General features: G+C 47.5%; 1 protein-coding gene across 2 annotated transcripts in view; it reads right to left on the bottom strand.

The window, feature by feature from the left end:
* Positions 1-23272, bottom strand: part of LOC147100438 (CMP-N-acetylneuraminate-beta-galactosamide-alpha-2,3-sialyltransferase 4-like) — a 163550-nt gene extending 140278 nt beyond the window's left edge. Inside the window, exon 1 of one of the 2 annotated variants that reach the window (XM_085968162.1) lies at positions 23012-23272. The gene's annotated coding sequence lies outside the window, so the exon portion shown is untranslated. The remainder of the gene's footprint in view (positions 1-23011) is intronic. The other variant, XM_085968163.1, reaches the window with a different exon arrangement.
* Positions 23273-23561: the final 289 nt, after the last annotated feature.

Genomic DNA, 23561 nt, shown 5'->3' with positions numbered 1-23561 from the left:
GTGGTCCAATCCTCTATTTTGCTATCAAAAGTATCAATATTGCCAGACTTAGGCATTTCAGAAAAGATATGGCGCTTCCCGTGCTTTTTTTTTCTTTTCTGCAGCAAAGATATGGCGCTTCCCGCGCTTTCCCGCCGCTGCTGCCGATGACAACGCTGTTTACCGCAGTTTCCGTTCTTTTTTTTCTTTTTTTATTTACTGTTGGAGACTCGTTCCCGCCGGAGTTTCTCTCCAGGTCTGAACGCTGACCTGCTTGCCGCGCCGGCCATCTCCCGAGTGCTCCCTCCCAGTCCGTTATTGCTTGCCTCCAATTTCGCTCCCTGTCTCAGCTGTAGAGCCAGCCGCTGGAGCCCCAGCCTGACGCCCAGGAAGGATTAGCGCAGTACCTGCCACCAGCTTGGCCAGCTGGTGAAACCACAGCTTCTCTCACTTCCTTGAGTCTTCTGGACGCCCGAGGAATCGATGTCCTTGAGGTGCTGCCGAATTGCAGGTAAGTCCGTTTCCACTTCGTCGCCACTGTAGTGTTCGTGTGTTGATAAAGACACTGAAGACAGGAGTCGGTTCATAGGTGTTTACTAAGCAAAGTCTGGGGGGGGTTCTAACGGATATACACAATATACAGGCTTATATAGCCCGAGTGGCAATTACCGGCATTACAGCACACCTGGGGCTCTTAAAGGCACATACACTACAGATACCTTCGATTATCGTACTGGGGATGAAACCATCCTTTAAAGTTCGTGGGGTTATACCCTACCTGTTTCCACTCATGTTCCAGCTGACCTGGATTCAAGCTATTTTGGGTTTGTATGGTATCCTCCTTATTCCAGGTGGTATTAGAGTATAATAACCACCCTACCATCTCCTCTACCTTAAAGGGGATAGGCCTTAATGGGATTCCTCCCCCCGTATGGGTGGGCACATGGGCGCACACCCAGCAGGAGCTTTGGCCCATTTTTTTCGCATAGACATATGACATATACAGAAAGGTATTTACATGCAATCCTCTCTCTTTACGTAAATGGGGTACCGCGCTTCCCGTGACAATATAAAATAACGCCATTACCCATAATACTCTAAACATGATTAATATATCACTACAGTCCAGTCTTTACAGGAATTTTATGACAAAGGGTATGCAGATCACCTGTAAAACAGATTCAGAAAGTAGCCAGTCAGTCGTCTTTATATACTTTCAATTGTGTCCAATGCTTCCATACTCCTTTACCCCTTATGTCTAGACAGGCACAGGTATCCCCACTGATTATGATTTCATATGGCCCACTCCATTTTGGGGCGAACCCTGCTTTGCTGGGCAGAGTTTTCACCATGACTTTACTACCCGCTGAGGGAACATAAGCCGTCATTGTCAGCTCTTGTGCCCGATCCTTGTCCTCCTGATTATCACGGACATTTTTTCGCATCTCCTTTAATTGAGTGCTAAGTTCCAGAACGTATCATTTTAGTCTATCTTTTAAAGGGCCTACATCGGCCCCACCTATTATGATGCCTTCTGGCAATTGCATCGCCCTTCCTGTCATCAATTCATAAGGGGTCAAGCCTGTCGTTCGGTTTTCAGTGGCTCGCAGCTTCATTAGGATAATGGGCAATACTTCAGTCCAGGTTTTCCCCGACGTCTGCATTGCCTTTGCCAATGCATTTTTAAGGGTTCGGTTCATTCGTTCCACCATGCCCGAACTTTGAGGGTGGTATGGGATGTGGAATTTTTGTTTAATTCCCATTAATTGGCATACCGTTTTTATGACACTCCCGGTAAAGTGGGTACCTTGATCAGAGTCCATTTGAATTGGTATTCCCCGCCTGGGGATTACTTCTTCAGCCAAGACTCTGGCAACCGTCAAAGCGGTGCAATTTCACGTGGGGAAAGCCTCTACCCAGCGGGTGAATTGGTCTATGACCACGAGGCAGTATGTTTTGCCGTGTGACGGTGGAAGGGGACCTGTGAAGTCTATTTGTATATGCTCCCAGGGCCCTCCTGTCCCATTTTGACCTTTATGGGTCGCCCGGGGTTATACTGCGCACAGGTGATACATCGATGGCAGTATCTCGCGATATCTCTTCCCATCCCCTTCCACCACCATTCTTTGCTGAGGCTTCCCATCATCGCTTCTCTCCGAGTGTACAAGTCCATGGTGGAGTTCTAATAGCGTATTTTGAATGCACTTGGGGGCCATTACCCTGTTATCCTTTCGCCAGACATTATCACTTCCCCGCTTTGCGCCTTGTTCTTCCCACGTACCTTTTTCGACGTCGGGGGTGTCCTCATGGAGTTCGTCAATACTTATCTCGTCCTCGGAGCTGCTCACAGCGGCTATTGGTACTTCTTCGATCCTTTCTTGCTCTAGCGCCCTTTGTGCTGCTTGGTCCGCAGCCTGGTTCCCCTGGTGATTTAACCACTCCGGGCTAGTCCGGTCCGGTTCCCTCTGATGTGCCTTAATCTTAATTACGGCTACCTGTTGGGGTTTGTCGCTAGCTTCTAGGAGGGCTTCTATCCTCAGCTGGTGTTTTATGGTATTGCCTCCCGTAGTAATGAATCCCCTCCTACCCCATGCAGTCATATAATCGTGGACCACCCCAAAGGCATACCTACTATCTGTGTAAATGTTCACGATTTTATTCTCTGACAACTCTAGTGCCCTGGTGAGAGCCACTAGCTCTGCCACTTGGGCCGATAGGCCTCCATCAATCCGTCCTGACTCTACAGTTTTTAATTCGCCATTAACCACCGCCCACCCCGTTCGGGGCAGCCCATCTATATACTTGCGTGAACCATCTACGTACAACGTCTCTTCCGCTGTCGCTAAAGGGGTGTCTTTTATCCTATCTTCTTCCAGGTTCATATCTACGTCCCCACAGTTGTGGGGCTCCCCAGTTCCCAGTATTCCTTCTGCCGGGTTCTCCCCCGTGTCTCTAACAATGGTTACTGCTTTACTCGGAGGGAGGACGGCCTCCCACTTGGCACGTCTCATGTTCGAGACGGATCTTAATTTCCCGGTATTCAGCATCTCTACCAGAGTGTGTTTAGTGTGCAATATAATGTTTCCTGTCATTACTATCGGCTCACTAACCTTTACTGCCCAAGCCGCACAATCCAATGCAGCTATGCACCGGGAGAGCCCTGTGACTACCGGTCTCTCCGCTGTGGAATAGTAGGCGACGGGCCTTCTTTTATCCCCATGATCCTGTGTAACTACTGCTGTGTAAAACCCTTCTTCATTGTTGCAATGTATGTGGAAGTCCTTACTCATATCTGGCAGTCCTAGCCCTGGGGCTGATACTAGCTCAGACTTTAGTTGAGTATGAGCTTCCTCTTGTTCTGGTCCCCAATCTATCGGTTCCAACGCGGATTTACCCCCTTTCACTAATCTTTGTATAGGTTCTACTAATTTAGCAAACCCCGGGATAAAATTTCTACTGTAATTAAAGAGCCCCAGTACCTTCCTGACTCCGCGTACTGTTACGGGTCTTGGCATGCCCTGGACAGCGTGTTTCCTGTCCTGTGGCATTTCTTTAAGTCCTTGGGAGATTAGATGTCCCAGGTATAGGACCTGAGTTTTTCCTATCTGTGCTTTTTTAGGGCTTACCTTGAGGCCAGCCGTCTCTAGGGCCCTTAGTACTAAATATAGGGTTGCCAGATGGTCTGCCTTCGTTTCCGAGGCTATTAGTATGTCGTCGACGTACTGCAAAATAGTGCTCCCTTTAGGTACTTCTATCTGTTTTAGGATATCACTCATGACGCGGTGAAAAATAGCTGGGCTATTATGGAATCCCTGTGGCAATCGGGTCCACGTATATTGTTTATCCCCTACTGTGAATGCAAATTTCTCTTGTGATTCCGGATCTAATGGGAATGCCCAGAATCCGTTAGCTATGTCTAAAACGGTGAATATCTTCTGTTCAGGGGGTAGCCCATTCAAAATTATTGAGGGACTGGCAACGATGGGGTGTAATTTAGGAGTGACCTTGTTGAGGGCCGTGTAGTCTATAGTCAACCTATAGCTCCCATCAGGTTTTTCTACTGGTCATGTGGGGGAATTAGTAGTGCTCGTGGTTTCCCTCAGGATACCCCTTTCTACCAGCCCCTTCACTATGTCCACGACTGCCTTCCTGGCCTCCGCCTTTATTGGGTACTGGCGGTGTGGCTTGTGTTCTGGTCCGGGAATCTTAATAGGGTTGATACTAGCTTTTCCTGTATCTAACTTTGTTTCAGCCCATACCCCAATCACGGAATCACAAATGGCTCCGTATCCTCCCGTATCTTCGTGCCAGTCCCTGGTGGTTACGGTGGCCACCCCAAGGGTGCCAGTGTTATTTACCAGTTGTCTAATCTTTTCCTTGCGGCCATCCGCCTTTGGCCATGTTAACTTTCCTTTGTCACAATCAATTATTGCTTTGTACTCCCTCATTATATCATTACCTAATATTGTACCTTCATTATTTTTACACACATAGAATTTCATGGGGAGGTATATATTATCGATTTCCACCAGCTGCGTGGTGCTCAAATAAGCTGGCACTTTAGTGCCATTGAGTCCTCGCAGGAGTATTGACTTACTAGTCGTGGGGAGGGGGAGGTTAGTGATGGAAACTGATGCGCCTGTGTCCACCAGCATTTCACATTGTCGGCCCCCTACTAGTGCAGACACATAAATTCTCCCCTCCCTTTTACGGGGGCCACAGGACGTCAACTACTACGCTTATATTCCTGCCATTCCTTATATTCTTCGGCGGTTAGGGTGTTTTGCCCCTCACTAGGCCTGTGTTTTCCGTAACAGGCGGCCTCTAAGTGCCCCCGTTTTCCGCAATAATTGCACTGTTTGTCAACTTTCTTCCCTTTGCATTCTTTTGCAAAGTGGCCCATCTTTCCACAGTTGTGGCATGGTCCTTTCTTGGGTCGGGTTCCAGATTCCCAATTAGTCACGGCTGCTACCTTCTCTTGCTTTACCTTAACCTTATCCTTATCCTTATCCTTCATCCCACTTCCATCTACCCCACAAGCCCATTCTACCAGGTCATCATAGTTTCTGGTGGTTACTACCCCCATCTTAATGATGCCTTGGTGGCTGGGTGACAAGCCATCCTTAAATGCCTGTATAAAGGCCGGGTCCGTCCTAATGGCATTTTGTTGGCCCGAGCTCTCTTGGTAGATATTGAATAATCGTTCTCCATATTCTGACGCTCCCTCACCCTTTTGTTGTTTGGTTGTTGTGATTCTATTCCAATTCGTGGGGGAATCACCTAGGACCCTCTGGACTTCTGTCTTAAAAAGGGCAAATGCCGGCTGTTGGGCGTCCATTTCGTCAGTGAGGGCTACCGCGTGTGTCCAATGCCCTCCGCTGTAGTCCTGAGCGGGTTGAACTGCATGCCCGCCTGCCACAAGTCGCCACTTGTCCGTAGGGCAGGCTGCTCGGACCAATTGGTGAATATCCCTTTAGGTGCAACTGGTGCCCTACCCAGACGGCGTTAAGTTCCGTCCAGAATTTAACATTCTGGCTCCGGGGCTGGAGTTTTCCTAAGACAGTCATGATCTGTTGTCTTTCTCCGGGAGTAAATGGTTTGTAACTGGCGGTGGGATTAGCCAATGTCCCGCCCCGACTCACAGGAGCCATCTCGACTATTTCAACGTCCCCCTCGCCTGCAGGGGCTGTTGGTTCTGCACTGTAATATGGGGGAAGGGAGGTGGTGTCTGGACAGGTCCCCATTCGCCCCCCCTCATATACCTTACACTCTAATTCCTTTATAATCTTTGCTTGACATTTCACCTTGAGTTCCGTAACCACCTGTACTTTGTCTTGTGCAACTTTCTTTATTACGTTTACTTGTTCAATGAGTCCTGCTAGTTGGTGTACTAATAACACTCCTGCCTTCTTGGTTTTATCCTTTGTCTGTTTAGTCAACCAGCTTCTCTGGAGTTCTAAAGTCTGTGACACATCCCACCCGTCTTTCTGCATCTTCTTAATTAACGACTGTCGGTCTGTCATATAAGAATATGTGAGGGAGCCCGAAGGTCCCCTCTTAACTTCCTCACCTGACATCGCCGCTGCTTCACCAATCGTTCCTTCGTGTCTGGAGATCTGTTCCTTAGAGAGCCCCCCTATTCTTTCCTTCCGAGAATACCCGAGCTTCTTGTCGCACTCTATGCCAGCGTTCTCAGAGGTCCGGGTTTGTCTTTCTCTCAAAACTGCCCGGACGTGTAACGCTTGCTTGTTGGACGGGGTTTCTACCCCTCCCCGGTGTCTGTTTACCTGATCAGGGTCCTACAACACCGACACTAATAATCTCCTAGTTCACTTAGCAACATGATATAATGCAGAAAAATGTTAACCATACTCGACTAGTATCACGACTTTAGAACACCTTGGAGTCTCGGCACCTACTTCATGGTCCTGGCCTTCGCGTGGGGCATTTGCCCTCTTAACAACCGGCCTGAGGTTAGGTGTCTGAGACAAGTGTCCTCCTGGTCCGAGGTTTTTCTTAGTTACTATTACACAAATACAAATACAAATACAAATCAAGTAGTGTCTCTTACCCACTCAGTCTGTGTCCCAGATTCGTTTTGGTGCCGCTTCGCCGTTCAGTCGCCTTGTCGAGTGTCTCTGATTTATGGGTGGTCAAAAATCTGACTACTCACCCTGGTCACTGACTCGAGCGACTGTTCAGCTCCGTGGCACCCTGCTCGCAGCGCCAATTTGTTGTAGGAAAAATGATTCCTCGGAAACTAGACTTTGAGTAAGAGAGACAACTTTATTAAATGACAGAGCTCTGGGAGAAGCGTCTGCAACCACGCGGTCTGCGAGAGCACCTTCTTCCCGATTGTAGTACGTGCCGAGCTTATATACAATTCCAAGAAGTTGGTTTTAGATCATTTACATTCATTCAATCAATTTGTTCATTAGCGCATATCGTTATTTTCCTCCAGTCAGTTTACACACTCGTGTTGCCAATTCTGCCTCTTCAGTGATTGCGAAAGGTCTTGGTTCCGTCTTGTTCCGTCCGCGTCACCGGCGGAATGTGATTAGTTCAATAATAGGGTACCAGTGAACCTTGTTTGTTCTTGGGACTGCGATAACAGGACACGAGAGGAACTTTGTTCCAGCCACGCGTAGCATGTCTCATTGTGCAGTGATTCAATTAGTCACAGTCAGCGAATTTGTTGTTTGTGTCTTTTCCAGCAAAATTTTATTCTAACAGCAGGCATGTTCTTTTTCCTTCTCCTCCAATGAGAGCCAGGCCTGCTATAACTCACAATCCACCCGTCTTGTACTCAGCCCATGCACTGTTTGCTCAGTGGCAGCACTTGACAAGTCTGACAAATTTACTTTAAAATTTAACTGTTTGAATAGCCTGTTTTTGGCCTGCGGACGATCTTCTTATCCAGACTTTACTGGCACCAGGCGTCTCTCGGGCTCGGCACCAAAAATCATGCCCTTGAGCAAGCCCTCAATTCCTATGAACCAAATTGTGACTACATATACACACACAAATATCTGGTGATGTGGTGAGCCCAGAGGTTGAACAGAAACCTTTGTTGCTGTAATTAAGTTGTTGAATTAGCACAAGCCCTCTTGATAGGCTCTCGTAGATGTCAGATAACGGTAGAGAAAACACTTTAATCAAGGTGTGGAGATGCCGGTGTTGGACTGGGGTGGACAAATGTAAGAAGTCACACAACACCAGGTTATAGTCCAACAGCTTTATTTGAAATCACAAGCTTTCGGAGCGCTGCTCCTTCGTCCGGTGAAGTCACCCGACGAAGGAGCAGCGCTCCGAAAGCTTGTGATTTCAAATAAAGCTGTTGGACTATAACCTGGTGTTGTGTGATTTCTTACACTTTAATCAAGACAGCGCGATTTTGCTATACTCACTGGGGTCGGCCAGAGGTCTTGCACACCCCTTTGTCACCTTGCACTCTCCTGTGTAACGACAAATCAACGCAGAAGATTTCATTTGATTACAGAACTTTTAACTTGCATCTCCTGCGGTTCAAAACTATTAACTGCTTAACACTTTGCTAAGTTGGATCAACATCTGTACAGCACAATGTTTCACATACAGGAGTTTTCGTACAATTACCACCGAGTTTCCGTCCTCCACCTTGGGATCAGGAGACCTGAAGAATTGGGAAAAGGCCCCCTCCTTTTTCTCATCTATATGCTGCCCCTTGGCAACAACATCCGAAACCACAATGTCAGGTTCTACATGTAAGCTGGCGACACCCAGTTCGACCTCGCCACCATCTCTCTCGACCCCTCCACTGTCTCTATTTGGTCACACTGCTTGTCCAACATCCAGTACTGGATGAGCAGAAATTTCCTCCAACTAAATATTGGGAAGACCGAAGTCATTGTCTTCTGCCCCACCACAAACTCCATTCCCAAGCCACTGACTCCATCCCTCTCCCTGGCAACTGTCTGAGGCTGACCCAGGCTGTTCACAACATTGGTATTGACCTAGAGATGAGCTTCCGACCACATATTTGTTCCATCAGCAAAAACACCTACTTCCACCTCCGTAACATCGCTCGACTCCGCCCTTGCCTCAGCTCATCTGCAGCTGAAACCCTCATCCATGCCTTTGTTACCTCTAGACTTGACTATTCCAACACACTCCTGACTGGCCTCCATAAACTCGAGCTCGTCCAAAACTCTGCTGCCCTTATCCTAACCCGCATCAAAGTCCCGTCCACCCATCATCCTTGTGCTCGCTGACCTGCATTGGCTCCTGGTTGAGCAACGCCTCGATTTTAAAATTCTCATCCTTGTTTTCAAATCCCTATCTCTGTAACCTTCTTCAGTCCTTTAACCCTCCGAGATATCTGCGCTCCTCCAATTCTGGCCTTTTGTGCATCCCTTCGCTCCACCATTGGAGGCAATGCCTTCGGCTGTCTAGGCCCGAAGCTCTGGAAGTCCCACCCTCAACCTGTCAACATCTCCACTGCTCTTTCAGCCTTTAAGATGCATCTCATGTGAAACACCTTGGACCATTTTACTACGCTAAAGGCACTATATAAATGCAAGTTGTTGTTGGTTCTTTTTCCAATTACCTTAAATTTGTGTCCTCTGGTTACCGACCCTTCTGACGCTGGAAACAGTTTCTCATACTTTACTCTTCTCAAATCTCATGATTTTGAACTCTTCATGATTTTGAACACCTCTATCAAATTGCCCCTTAAACTTCTCTGCTCTAAGGAGAACAATCCCAGCTTCTCCGTATAACTGAAGTCCTTCATCCCTGCTACAATTCTAGTAAATCTCTTCTGCACCTTCTGTAAGGCCTTGGCATCCTTCCTAAAGTGCGGTGCCCAGAATTGGCCATAATTCTCGAGCTGGGGCCTAGCCAGTGTTTCATAAACATTTAGCAAAACTTTCTTGCTTTTGAACTCTATGCCTCTATTTATAAAACCAAGGATCCCGTGTGCCTTTTTAACAGCCACTGTGGCAAGGCATCCAGTCCATCACTGACTACAAGAGCAAAAACACCAGCCCCCCGGTTAGCGATGCCTCCCTTCCGGAGGAGCTTAACAACTTCTACGCTCGCTTCGACAGGGACAACAGGGAGCCGGCTACCAAAGCCTTGCCACCCCCGGAAGACCAGGTGCTCACTCTGTCGACAGGGGTGTTCTACGCGGAGTGAACACACGAAAGGCTGCTGGACCGGATAGCATCCCTGGACGGGTACTCAAGGAATGTGCTGATCAGCTGGCTGATGTCTTCACCGCCATCTTCAATCTGTCATTGGCCCAGGCAGTAGTCCCTACATGCTTCAAGACCGCTACCATTATTCCTGTGCCAAAACAAACGGCTGTGACGTGCCTGAACGACTATCGACCTGTCGCACTCACACCCATCATAATGAAGTGTTGAGAGAGACTGGTCCTGGCTCACATCAAAGCCAGTGTTCCCGCCTCTCTTGACCAACACCAGTTTGCCTATCATGCAAACAGATCAACGGAGGATGCAATCACAACTGCTCTACACTCTGCACTGAATCACTTAGATGGTAAAGAGACCTACATCAGAATGCTGTTCATAGACTACAGCTCAGCATTCAACACTATCGTCCCCAACAAGCTGGCCACCAAACTCCAAACTCTTGGCCTGAACACTTCCCTCTGCAACTGGACCCTGGACTTCCTAACAAACAGACCCCAGTCTGTCAAATTAGGTAACCACACCTCCCCCCCCCCGAACCTGAACACGGGGGCCCCACAAGGATGTGTGCTGAGCCCCCTCCTCTACTCCCTCTTCACCCACGACTGTGTGGCTGTTCATGGTTCCAACACCATCATCAAGTTTGCGGATGATACCACGGTAGTAGGCCAGGTCACCAACAACGATGAGTCAGCCTACAGGGAGGAGGTCCAGCATCTCGTGAAGTGGTGCGCCGATAACAACCTGGCCCTTAACATCAAGAAAACCAAAGAAATCATTGTGGACTTCAGGAAGTCTAAAGGCGGAAGTCACACCCCCATCCACATCAATGGGGCTGTGGTGGAAAGGGTGGACAGCTTTAAGTTCCTCGGAGTCCACATCACGGAAGACCTCTCCTGGTCCCTCAATACCTCCTCTCTGGTGAAGAAGGCCCAGCAGCGCCTATATTTCCTAAGGAGGCTGAAGGGATGTAACCGGTCACCCCTGATCCTCTCTAACTTTTACCGCTGCACAATAGAGAGCATCCTGACGAACTGTATCACAGTATGGCATGGCAGCTGTAGCTACTATGACCGGAAAGCCCTGCAGCGGGTAGTCAAAACTGCCCAACGCATTACCGGCACCCGGCTACCGACCATAGAGCACATATACCAGAAATGCTGTTTACGGAGGTCACGGACCATCATCAAAGACCCTACCCACCCCAGCCACAGTCTGTTCGCCCTCCTGCCATCTGGGAGACGCTACAGATGCATTCGCACCCGTACGACCAGATTTAGGAACAGCTTCTTTCCCAGGGCTGTCATCCTACTGAACTCCACAAATAAACTCTAAAGCCTGCACATCTGTCAATGCACTTTATTATGGTTATGTTTATGTTAATGTATTACAAGCCAATTGTATGTTGAATGTTTAATTGTCTTAATCTAAATGTACACTCTCGGGAGTCGTAAGCCTACATTTCGTTGTACTGCACTTGTGCACTAACAATGACAATAAAAGTTGATTTGATTTGATTTGAACTTGTCCTGTCACCTTCAAAGATTTGTGTACATACACCCCTAGGTCTCTCTGTTCCTGCACCCCCTTTAACATTGTAGCATTTAGTTTATATTGCCTCTCCTCATTCTTCCTTCAAAAATGAAACAGTTCACTGCGTTAAATTTCATCTGCCGTGTGTCTGCCCATTTCACCAGTCTGTCTATGTCCTCTTGTCGTTTGTTACTATCCTCCTCATTGTTTACTACATTTCCGAGTTTTGTGTCATCTGCAAACTTTGAAATTATGCCCTGTATACCCAAGTCCAGGTCATCAATATAAATCAAAAAGAGCAGAGGTCCCAATACCGGCCCCTGGGGAACACCACTGTACACCTCCCTCCTGTCTGAAAAACAACCGTTCACCTCTAATCTGTTTTCTGTCCCTTAGCCAATTTTGTGTCCACGCAGCCTCTGCCCCTTTAAATCGCACAAGTTTCAATTTTACTAACAAGCTTATTACAGTATGTGGTACTTAATCAAATGCCTTTTGAAAGTCCATATACACATCAACCACACTTCCCTCATCAATCCTTTCCGTTACTTTATCAAAGAGCTAAATCCGTCAACTGTGACTCCACTTCAAAAGTACTTCATTGGCTGTAAAGCGCTTTGAGGTGGTCGTGAAAGGCGCCATATAAATGCAAGTCTTTTTTAACTGTGTCAACTTGGGAAATAACTCTCATTATACAATCTGTCTGGACAGTGATCATCTGCCTTTGAAGTGGCATTTTGCAAAACATACAGGACAGCGAACCTTCTCCCAGCATGGACAGCGAACCTTCTCCCAGCATGGACAGCGAACCTTCTCCCAGCATGGACAGCGAACCTTCTCCCAGCATGGACAGCGAACCTTCTCCCAGCATGGACAGCGAACCTTCTCCCAGCATGGACAGCGAACCTTCTCCCAGCATGGACAGCGAACCTTCTCCCAGCATGGACAATCAGTAGAAAGACAGGCAGTGGAGAGATTCCGTCACGGTGAGGTAATCAAATTTAAAGTGGCCAACCACTACTCATAAATAAATAGATACTAAAAATATAAATGGTTTAAAATGCAACAGATCTCCCTAACCATTCGATCATGCATTCTTTTACCTTCAATCTAGTTAAAAACTGGCATTGACATTATAGGCGGATATCCAACGTAAGCCATCTCCATCCACATTTCTGGTCGGTTACACCCAATGACACAAAATTACAGGTGCAAGTGATGGGAAAATTGAACCCCGTATCTTCATATCTTTCAGAAATCGCCTGCCACTTTCAATTCTATCGGCATTCCTGGCCTTATGATCTACAATATCACTAAAGCTTTGAGGGAACTCTGCTCACTTTCTTACTTCCACTGACAAGAATATACTTTCATCTGTATTAAATCTGTGATTTAGATGCTTAGGGGGTGGGTTGGGGTCGGGTGGGAAGCTAAAGTGTTAAAAATCTGAATCCTGACCTCAACCCGCCTCCAAGATAGGATGGGGGGTGGTTGGGGGTGGGCCAGCCAACCCACTCCCAGAAAGCGGGGCGCCTAGTTAAATATTATAAGTAACCTCTGTAAAGTCTGTGGGTTGTTTAGTTAATTAATACACAGACTCCAAGAGTAACTTAAAACAGGACTTTACTATTCGAAGGTCAGGGCGAATCTGCCCAATACTTCCTGACACAGCACTTATATACCGGTGTGGTCACCGTCGGTATTGTGATGAAATATTCCATTCATCACTGCCTGTGACTGTGGTTGGTTTCAGGTTTCCCCTCACCATTGTATTGCCTGTGACTGTGGTTGGTTTCAGGTTTCTCCTCACCATTGTATTGTATATTGGAATGTATGGCATGTGTTGTGTGTAGGGCTCCGCCCATACCTGGCCTCTATGTAAGCCAGCTCAGTCTGGCCTCATATCCAGTACTGCAGAGCCCCAGATGGAAGATACCTCTCTCCACTGCGTGTTATCTTCTAAGTTAATAAAAGCCTTGTTTTGTTTCGCTAACATCGAGTCTCGGGATTATTGAGGCACATCAGGTATTACAGTATACAGAAGCCAACAAAGTAGTGCAACACCTAAAGTAGTTCTCTTAAAGGTGGACGGTTACATACAATAGTTCTCTTAAAGGTAGACGGGTACATACACTACAACCTCCATTTTAAATTTTACTCTGGCTGGTCGGGTTTTGCAGGCCTTGGTGAAACCCACCAGCTAAAGTAATGCGAGGACTGCGGGATCCAGGAGATAAGTGCCTTTACACTTAGCTCCTAGATCCAGCGTCCCTGCCTAACCCAACCCCCGCCATCGGAGACCCCCTCACGAGGCCACGCCCCCACCCCACCCCCATACACTGTTCCTGCCACCGATCTGCTGCTCCTGGCCCCCGATTGTTGCCGATCCCCCCACTCCTCCGGCCCCCGCGCAATCCCTCCCTCCCTCCTCTCTGAGGCCTAGTGCCGCAGGCCTACCCGCCCGCAGCCAGCCAGCTTCTCAATCTGGCTAGGTCCAGGTGGGAAACAGAGGTCTTCCATGTAAATCAGGCCCTGCCGTTAAATTTGGGTTCTCCCAGGTTTCCCGAACACTTCGGGAATTCAGGCCAATATTTCTAGAAACTGCATGAGAGGGCTTAAAACCACATGGCTTAAGGAAAAGGCCTAGCTAGACCTACTGGCTATGGTTGGCTTCACAAAGTGCAAATTGTTGGAGAAAACACAATGGCCTAGAAATTCGGTGGCGCCCCTCTCGCCAGGGCGCCGGAAGTACCGCCCCAGAAGGAGTCGCGAGCGCCAGCCGGATATTCAGTTTGAGCGCCCCAAACGGAAGTGCGGCGCTACTCGAGGCGCCCTGCATCCCTCTTGGGGCGCTGCAACTGAAGTTCGCAGCGCCACACGCTGCGGCACGTCGCGCTGCGGTACTGCAGGCCTTCCTCCCCTTCTTAAAGGGAAGGGGCCTGCTGCAGCACGATCTGAGATCGCGAGTGCCGGCAAAAGAGCCCGGCACCGAGGAGAAGTGCCGGGCTCTTGGGAGACAGCCGGCACAACGCGGGGGGGGGGGGGCGGGGGTGGAGGGCTCAGGAGGCCGGGGACAGCTGCGCGAAGAGGTGCTGGCAGGCGGCCAGCAAGAAAAATGCCCACCCCGCACCTCTACCGCCGCAGGTAGGCCCCCCTGAACCGGTCGCAGCGTTACAGCGGGGAGCGCTACCAAATTTTGTGATCAGGGCGGTAGCGGGGCACTGCACACACCTATTATGTCATCGGTGGCGACGCAGCACTACCGGCTAATGCCGCCATTAGCACCCTGCTAAATTTCACGGGAGGCGTGACCAGTGGCGCTAAACCCACTAAGTGACCTCTTTGGGCGCTAACTGGTGGTGCAGCCCACCGAATTTCTAGGCCAATTAGTTTAAATGACCCCAGATTTCACACTGCAAAGCAAGCATCAGATGCCAGTACATTTAATATTGGTGAACAAAAAGCAGCCTTCAGTTTCAGTACATCTTCAAAAGGACCAAATGATATCTGTTATGACTTTCTGTTAATAGAGAGTCTCCTCGGCTTTTCAGTGTGTGTGCTGACCAGCTTGGAGCTGTGATACGTTTCACAGGGTAAGAAGAGAGTTTCTATTTTGAAGCCTGTGTATATAGAGAGAAAGCGAGTGGCGTCTTTATTATTTTATAAATCAAAGAGAATGGAGAAGTATCTGACTCGATGTTTTCTACTGTTCACTCATCTGTTTTATTTAAAGAAACAGACTGTTGGCTTAGAGCCTGAGCCTCAGTCTGATAAGGATATAAATGCAGTCCGCCTTTTCAAAGAAAGGAGAACTTGAAACATAACCAATAGCTAGTGTAGAGAGTTGAGGCTTCTCTGTTGCAATCCTTGAGTCTTGCGATCGCTAGATATTAAGATGGTTACGACCACGGATGGAGTGTTCACATCACAGCCTGTCAGACTGTTAATTAGCCTACAAATCCCTCCACTACTTCACACTGTTCTCCAAGGGAAGAGCGTGAAGATACCACAACAACCACCTAGATACTGGGCAGAAAGAGGTCCGCTCCAGATCGCAAGATCTGCTTACGGGACTGCCCCATGATGCTGAGCCCAAGAAAATATCGTGCATACAAAGCCAAAACTGTGACACCTCCAATTGGCACTTCACTCTACAAAGCCCAAGTCTGTCCAAGACTCGAGTATTGCTTCCTTATTTGGGATTGCAATTCCAGAGTCTAAAGCAAGAGGCATGGCTTAGGAATGGATTTGAAGTCTATAAAATGTAACTTTGAACTCCATGTGAAACAAGGTTCATATGCATACTTCACCATCCCTAACCATTGAAAAGCCTCCCGGAATAATCAGTTGACGTAGCTTTAGATTCTCACTTATCCATCATATTAAAGGCCTTCTGTGCCTTAACCTATATGTTAATTATGAATAATAAATCTGTCTCCTCTAGTTACCAATCCTCCTGCCAATGGAAACAGTTTCTCCGTACCTATTCTATCAAAACCCCTCAGAATTTTGAGCAGCTCTATTGAATCTCCCCTTAGCCTTCTTTGTCCCAAGGAGAACAACCCCAGCTTCTCTAGTCTCTCCACCTAACTGAAGTCCCGTATCCCTGGTACCATTCTGGTAAATCTCCTCTGCAAGGCCTGGACATTCTTTCTAAAGTGCGATGCCCAGAATTGGACACAATACTCTAACTGTGGTCTAACCAACCAGTCATTTATAAAGGTTTACCATAAACCTTACTGCTTGCTTTTATGCTCTATGCCTCTATTTATCAAGCCAAGATTCCCATGTCCTTTGTTAACAGCCTTCTCCACTTGTCCAAGGAATCTAAAGCTGAAAACAAACCAGAGTATTACAAGTCGGAACTATCAGATTTTTAATGTCTATTTGTCCTCCCTCGTTTTATTGTGAAATTCCTCCCCTTTCCCTTGCAGGGGATCATCCCACAGACACCCTGACCCACATGGCCTTTCTTAATCTATGAACCCAGGCAGTGAGTGTCGGTCAGGCTATTTGACCGTGAGGGCCTCAGAGCAACAATTCAGGCTACTCCAGATGCTTATCTTGTGCCCAGTACAAAACCAGCTCCCATAAGCAAGCCTGTGCTGTCAATGAATTGTAGAAAGACCTTCTATGTAAAGTAATTTGGTAGGATGGAGTGCCCGGGTTGAACAATAAACCCTTTGTGCTCTTGATAGGCTCACTGAACACATAACAAACGCCACATACTCTCCAGATACTTCAATAGACAAATAGCAGACAGACAGACCATATCTCTCAGGCTATATTCTATAAATCAGATTTATTTCGTATTTAAAGCACAGAACAGGCCATTCAGCCCAACAGGTCCATGCCTGTGTTTATGCTCCACATGAGCCTCCTCCCATCCTTCTTCATCTCACCCTATCAGCATATCCTTCTCTTCCTTTCACCCTCATGTGCTTATCTAGCCTCCCCTTAAATGCATCTGTGGTAGCGAGTTCTACATTCTCACCACTCTCTGGGTGAAGACGTTTCTCCTGAATTCCCTATTGGATTTATTAGTGACTTTATCTTATATTTATGGCTCCTAGTTCTGCTCTCGCCTGCAAGTGGAAACATCTTCTCAATGTCCACCCTATCAAACACTTTCATAATCTTAATGACCTCTACCAGGTCACCCCTCAGTCTTTTATTTTCTAGCGTAAAGAGCCTCAGCCCATTCAATCCTTCCTGACAGGTGTAACCTCTCAGTTCTGGTATCATTCTTGTAGGTCTTTTTTTTTTGCACCTTCTCCAGTGCCTCTGTATCCTTCCTATAATATGGAGACCACAGCTGTTCACAGTACTCCAGGTGTGGTCTAATCAAGGTTCTATACAAGTTTAACATCACTTCTCTGCTTTTCAATTCTATCCCTCCAGAAATGAACCCCAGTGCTTTGTTTGCTTTTGTTATAGCCTTGTTAGTCAGTGTCGCTACTTTTAGAAAGTTGTGTATTTTTACCCCAGATCCCTCGGCTTCTCTACCCCATTTAGACAATTATTTTCCAAGGAGTTTGTGGCCTCCTCATTCTTCTACCAAAATGTACTACCTAACACTTATCTATATTGAAGTTCACTTGCCAATTCTGCAAGTTTATTCATGTCTTCCTGTATTTTGTCGCAGTTCTCCTCTATATTAACTATGCCACCACCACCCCCCCCGCCCGTCCCAATTTGGTGTTGTCCGCAAATGTTCAAACTGTACTTCCGATTCCAGACTACAAATCATTTATATAAATGGTGAATAACAGTGATCCCAGCACCGATCCCTGTGGAACACCACTTCCCACCATTTGCCAATCTGACTAACTATTTTAACCCCTGCTCTCTGTTGTGTAGCCAGCTTGCTATCCATTCTGCTACTTGTCCCCTGACTCCACATGCTCTGCGCTACCCATTCAAATTATCGTGCATGCGCAGTTTTTCCTATTTAAAAGATGATGAACCGGTTCTGCGGGAGCTGCAGAGTACTGCGCAGCTTAAAGGGAACATTGGTCATGAGTCTACTATGTAGTACCTTATCGAAGGCCTTTTGGAAATCCAAATATATTATGTTACTCTCATCTACCCTTTCTGTTACTTCTTCAAAGAATTCAATAAGGTTGGTCAGGCATGACCTTCCCTTTTGGAATCTGTGCTGACTACTCTATTATATTTTCAGTTTCTATTACATATTTGATTAAGGATTCCATTATCTTTCCTACCACCGACGTTAAGCTAATTGGTCTATAGTTCCCTGGACTTGCATAGAAACATAGAAGATAGGAGCAGGAGTAGGCCATTTGTCCCCTCGAGCCTACTCCGCCATTTAATGAGATCATGGCTGATCATCCAAACTCAGTACCCTGTCCCTGCTTTCTCCCCATATCCCTTGATCTCTTTAGCCTTAAGAAATATATCTAACTCCTTCGTGAATATATTTAATGAATTGGCCTCAACTGCCTTCTGTGGTAGAGAATTCCACAGGTTCACCACTCTCTGGGTGAAGAAATTCCTCCTCATCTCTGTCCTAAATGGCTTACCCCTTATCTTTAGACTGTGACCCCTGGTTCTGGACTCCCCCGCCATTGGGAACATCATTCCTGCATCTAGTCTGTCTAGTCCTGTTAGAATTTTATAAGTTTCAATGAGATCCCCTCTCATTCTTCTAAACTCCAGCAAGTATAAGCCCAATTGACCCAATCTCTCCTCATATGTCATTCCTGCCATCCCAGGTATCAGTCTGGTGAATCTTCGCTGCACTCCCTCCATGGCAAGAACATCCTTCCTCTGATAAGGTGACCAAAACTGCACACAATACTCAAGCTGTGGTCTTACCAAGGCCCTGTACAACTGTAGCAAGACATCCTTGTTCCTGTACTCAAACCCTCTCGCTACGAAGGCCAACATACCATTTGCCTTCTTAACCGCCTGCTGCACCTGCATGCTTACCTTCAGCGACTGGTGCACAAGGACACCCAGGTCTCGTTGCACTTCCCATTCTCCCAATCTATTGCCGTTCAGGTAATAATCTGTCTTCCTGTTTTTGCCACCAAAGTGGATAACCTCGCATTTATCCACATTATACTGCATCTGCCCGATCACCCAACCTGTCCAAATCATACTGGAGTTTCTCGGCGTCCTCCTCACAGCACACACGCCCACCCAGCTTTGTGTCTTCTGCAAACTTGGAGATATTACATCTAGTTCCCTCGCCTACTTGTTCTACCTCCCTTTTTATATATAGGAATCACATTAGCTGTCCGCCAGTCCTTTAGCACTATTCCCTTTTCTTATGCATTTTTATATCTATATGTAATCGAGCCTCAGCTATCTCTTCGCTACCTTCTTTTAAAATGCATGGATGCATTCCATCTGGACCAGGAGTTTTATCCTCTCTAAGTTTGATTAATCAATTATCTCCCTCTTTCTATCTTAAATGGCTTTATATCTTTTTTTGATCACTGCTTCTAAAGTCATGTCCACCATGTTAGTCTCCCTGGTAAATGCCGAGAGAAAGTAATTATTCAATATTTTTGCCATTTCATTGACACTACCTGCCAGTTTATCATGTGTATCCCTCAGTGGCCCAATCCCTAGCCTGGTTTTTCTTTTATTATTTGTGTCTGCAGAATATTGTACTATTTCTTTTTATATTACTTGATAATTTAATTTCATAGTTTCTCTTTGCCTTCCTAATTTTTTTTTACTTCTTTCCTAACCTTTTCATATTCCCCTTGGTCATCCTCTCCTGTGTTGTCTGTGCGCTTAGTGTATGTCTTTTTCTTTAGTTTCAATTTTTCCCTTTTTTTTAATTCATCCATTTCATTACTGGCTAGTTTGTTCTTGCTTTTTAGTGGAATATATTTCTCCTGGACTCTATTGATCACCGTTTTAAATGTTTCCCATCGCTGTTCTATTTCTTTGTTTGTCAGTAAATGTTTCCAGATTATTTTCCCTAGTTCCATTCCCATCCTCATAAAAATCAGCTTTTTCCAATTTATTACTTTGGTCTTTCTTATCACCTTCTCCAATATTTATCCCTCAATCAACATCACTGAAACAGATTATCTGATCATTATCACATTGCTGTTTGTGGAATCTTGTGGTGCGCAAATTGGCTGCTGTGTTTCCTACATTACAACAGTGACTACACTTCAAAAAGTACTTCATTGGCTGCAAAGCGCTTTGAGATGTCCGGTGGTCGTGAAAGGTGCTATAGCAATGTAAGTCTTTCTTTCTTTCTCTATCTTTACCTTAAACCTTATTATGTAACAGGAGCAAGAGTGCACGAGATCACAGAACTTTACTTATCTCACCAATACCGTTGCAAACCAATAAAAGTGTCTCAAAACTTTTCCATCAACACTTAATGGAGATCAGAGATCATAAGGCAGAATCCATACGCAAAATCAGGCAAAATGCTCCATGCAACTGCCTGGCAAAACAGAAAACTACTAAATGAAGTTCAGTGTGGGACACCCCCGCACCCCCCTTTATTGATTTGAAATAGGCCAAAGTATATATTCACAATAAGCAAAGTTGTCAATCAAAGTAGGGCCCAAAGGCTTCAGAAATTGTATCAGGTTTCCCTGATCTAATGTTTACACATCGAGAACATTGTCCTTACACAGTGGGCAGTGGATTGAGGTTTGATGGGGGGGGGGGAGGAGGTAGAGTCACAAACCAAGGTTTTAAATTTAAGTAAGGCAGCCTTCAGAGATGAGAAATGAATTAACTGCAGTAAACTGGGCTGAACTGCTAATGGGTAAACCAACAAACAAACAGGCAGCATGCAAACAAGTATCTGGTACGACACAAAACCAGTACATACCCCTAAAAAGGAAAAGCTCCATTGTGTAGTTAAGCAACCGTGGTCAACAAACGAGGTAAGAGATAGTATCAGGCTAAAAAGAACAGGCATACACAATTGCAAGAGAAAGTGGAAATCCAGCGGACTGGGAGAGCTAGAAAAAGCAACAAAGGGATACAAAGAGCAAAGAGAAATAAAGATGCAAAAAGGGAGTATGAAAAAAACAACTTGCAAGTAATAGCACAGCTAACAGCAAAGATTTTTATAAACATATTAAGGGAAAGAGAGTGGTAAAGGGGAATGTGGGCCCTTAAAAAACAGATGCAGGCGAGACTACAATGGATAATAAAAGAAATAGCAGACATGTTAAATGAGTGCCGTCATCAGTTTTCACAGTGGAGGAAGGGGACAAAATATCAGCAGTGGAAGGGAACCTAAAAATAAATCAAGGAACTGAACTTGGTGGATTTAATACAAATAAAACAGGGGTGTGGAATGTTGGTCTTTTTGTCCAGGGGGGCTGGAATAGAAAGAGGAAGTGATGCTTCAGTTATAGGGAGCATTGGTCAGACCCCTTCTGGAGCACTGCGTTTAGTTTCGGCACCTCAGGAAAGTGTACAAAAACTATCTGTGTACCCCTGAACTACGCTTTAATGCCCTGCAGGCCAGCCTCCCGCCTTACCCTGCCTAGACTTGAGCTCATCCAAAACTATCCACCTTCCACTCCCACTGCCACTCCAGTGAGGAGGCCAGCACTGATAATGGCAGTCACCTGTAATACATCAGGCCAGCTCGTCAGGGAACAGGCGACTCCCTTTGAAGTCACATTGATATTTAAGAAATAAAAAAGTGTACCTCAGAAGTAGACCAAAACGGTTAGCAACAAGCAAGAGTGTGTCAGCTACCAGAATGAGAAGCATCCCGCTCCCAAAACAAACACAAAATACCTGAAACATTAACTTGGTTTTTCTCTCAATGGGGTTTGATCGTGACACACACACGACATTCACGAGTCACCCACTAGGCTAAGGTGATTTGCCATTGCCTTGCTCACCGATTTTATCTGAGGAGTGCCTTCTCCTAGATGGGCTACAAGCAAGGTTAAAGAACCCCACCTACCCTTTACAATGGGGAGACCAGGGCCACCATCACCCACAAGACACAAGTATCCCGCTGGATGTCAGCCCAGTATTCAGAGCCGATACTCCGATCTCCCCTCGCTGGGGCTGTCTGGAGTGGAGCTCAAACCCAACCCTCTGGCTTAGAGGCAGATATCCTACCCTGAGCCAGTGCTCACTCCACCCGGACGCAAGTAATCTGCTGGATGTCAACCCAGTATTTAAGAGACCATAGTCTAGTCTCCACTCGCCGGGGCTGCAACCCTTCACCTGCTGACCCTGGCTGTCACCCATCCAGCCAAAGCCTCACTCCAGAAAGTAATGCTCAGCATTCAGGTGCGGGAAGGCGGGGGTCTCTGGCCCAGAGGGTGCTCCGGACCAGAGCGTGGCCCGGAGGGTGCTCCGGACCAGAGCGTGGACCGGAGGGTGCTCCGGACCAGAGCGTGGACCGGAGGGTGCCCCGGACCAGAGCGTGGACCGGAGGGTGCCCCGGACCAGAGCGTGGCCCGGAGGGTGCTCCGGACCAGAGCGTGGCCCGGAGGGTGCTCCGGACCAGAGCGTGGACCGGAGGGTGCCCCGGACCAGAGCGTGGCCCGGAGGGTGCTCCGGACCAGAGCGTGGCCCGGAGGGTGCTCCGGACCAGAGCGTGGACCGGAGGGTGCCCCGGACCAGAGCGTGGACCGGAGGGTGCCCCGGACCAGAGCGTGGCCCGGAGGGTGCCCCGGACCAGAGCGTGGCCCGGAGGGTGCCCCGGACCAGAGCGTGGCCCGGAGGGTGCCCCGGACCAGAGCGTGGACCGGAGGGTGCCCCGGACCAGAGTAGTTCTGCTGCCCTCATCGAACTGAAATCAGCAAAAACTGATCACTGACCAGGGGAGGACCCTCTGACTCCTCATGTGTATGGCCCAGGCCTTCACTGCCTCAACTTGCAAAAACCGTGGGGGGCGGGGTGGCGGCAGGGAGTTGCTTTTATGTTTCGTTTAATTTGGGGACCTTTAAATGCCTAAAATTCATTCGACCGGCAAACCCACGGTGGATCTCTCTCAATCTCCACACCAGACTGCTGCTCTTAGCAGTAATGCTGGGAAGAGGGAGAGGGGCTGCTGATGGGTCTGCACACTAACAGGAGCGGCCATGAGTCGATGCAGACGCTGTCTGGGACCCAGGCAGAGACCGAAAGAGCCAACAGGAAAGTGGCTCAACCTCAAGCGGGGAAGAGAGGCAGCGGATTTTTCTAATGGAACGATTACATTAATCTGCAACAACGTCAAAAGACAAAAAGGTGGGAGATGGCGGATAGGGTCTCTCCGCCGGGAATTGCATGGAATATCCTGGAGCATAAATCCAGACCCAGAGCTGCTCAGCCACCCAGCTTACCCGTCCAGAGACTCGGCCAGGCAGGGCAGCGCATCCCCGGGCACAGCCACCTCACTCGCTCGCTCCTCACTGCGGCCCCCGGGACTGCAACCAGCAACAAAAATAAAGAAAGATATATCCTGGATTCACGTAAAGACACAGAGGGAGAGAGGCAGAAGTGGAGGCTCCGCTCCGTTATCAGCCTGAAAGCCCCGCGGCTCTCCACGAGGGAGCGACTCGACTCAGCCCGTGTCTAGAGAGCCGCAATCAGTCAGTCCGCCTCTCTCCTGGCTCCTGCTCGCTCAGTGTTGGGCTCATTCATTAAATCATTTTAATATAATTGGGCTTTACATCACATCTCACCCGCCCAGAGATACATTGCATTATCAACCCCAATATATTTACAGTGTATATATCACATCTTAACCCCCTATATATATCCTAATATATATACTAGCTGGAGTGCCCGGCGGTGCCGAGGCTTTTTCGAGGGCATGTTGTTGTTGTAAGAGAGAGAGAGCGACTGGGGGAAGAGAGAGTGACAGGGGAAGAGGGGGAAGGGGTAGGGGGG

This window comes from Somniosus microcephalus, chromosome 26, assembly GCF_052327205.1.
Source record: "Somniosus microcephalus isolate GS21.2 chromosome 26, FLI_Smic_1.0, whole genome shotgun sequence".
Lineage (NCBI taxonomy): Eukaryota > Metazoa > Chordata > Chondrichthyes > Squaliformes > Somniosidae > Somniosus > Somniosus microcephalus.
The sequence above is the reverse complement of the archived record's forward strand: the minus strand, read 5'-3'. Positions and strand labels throughout refer to the sequence as shown.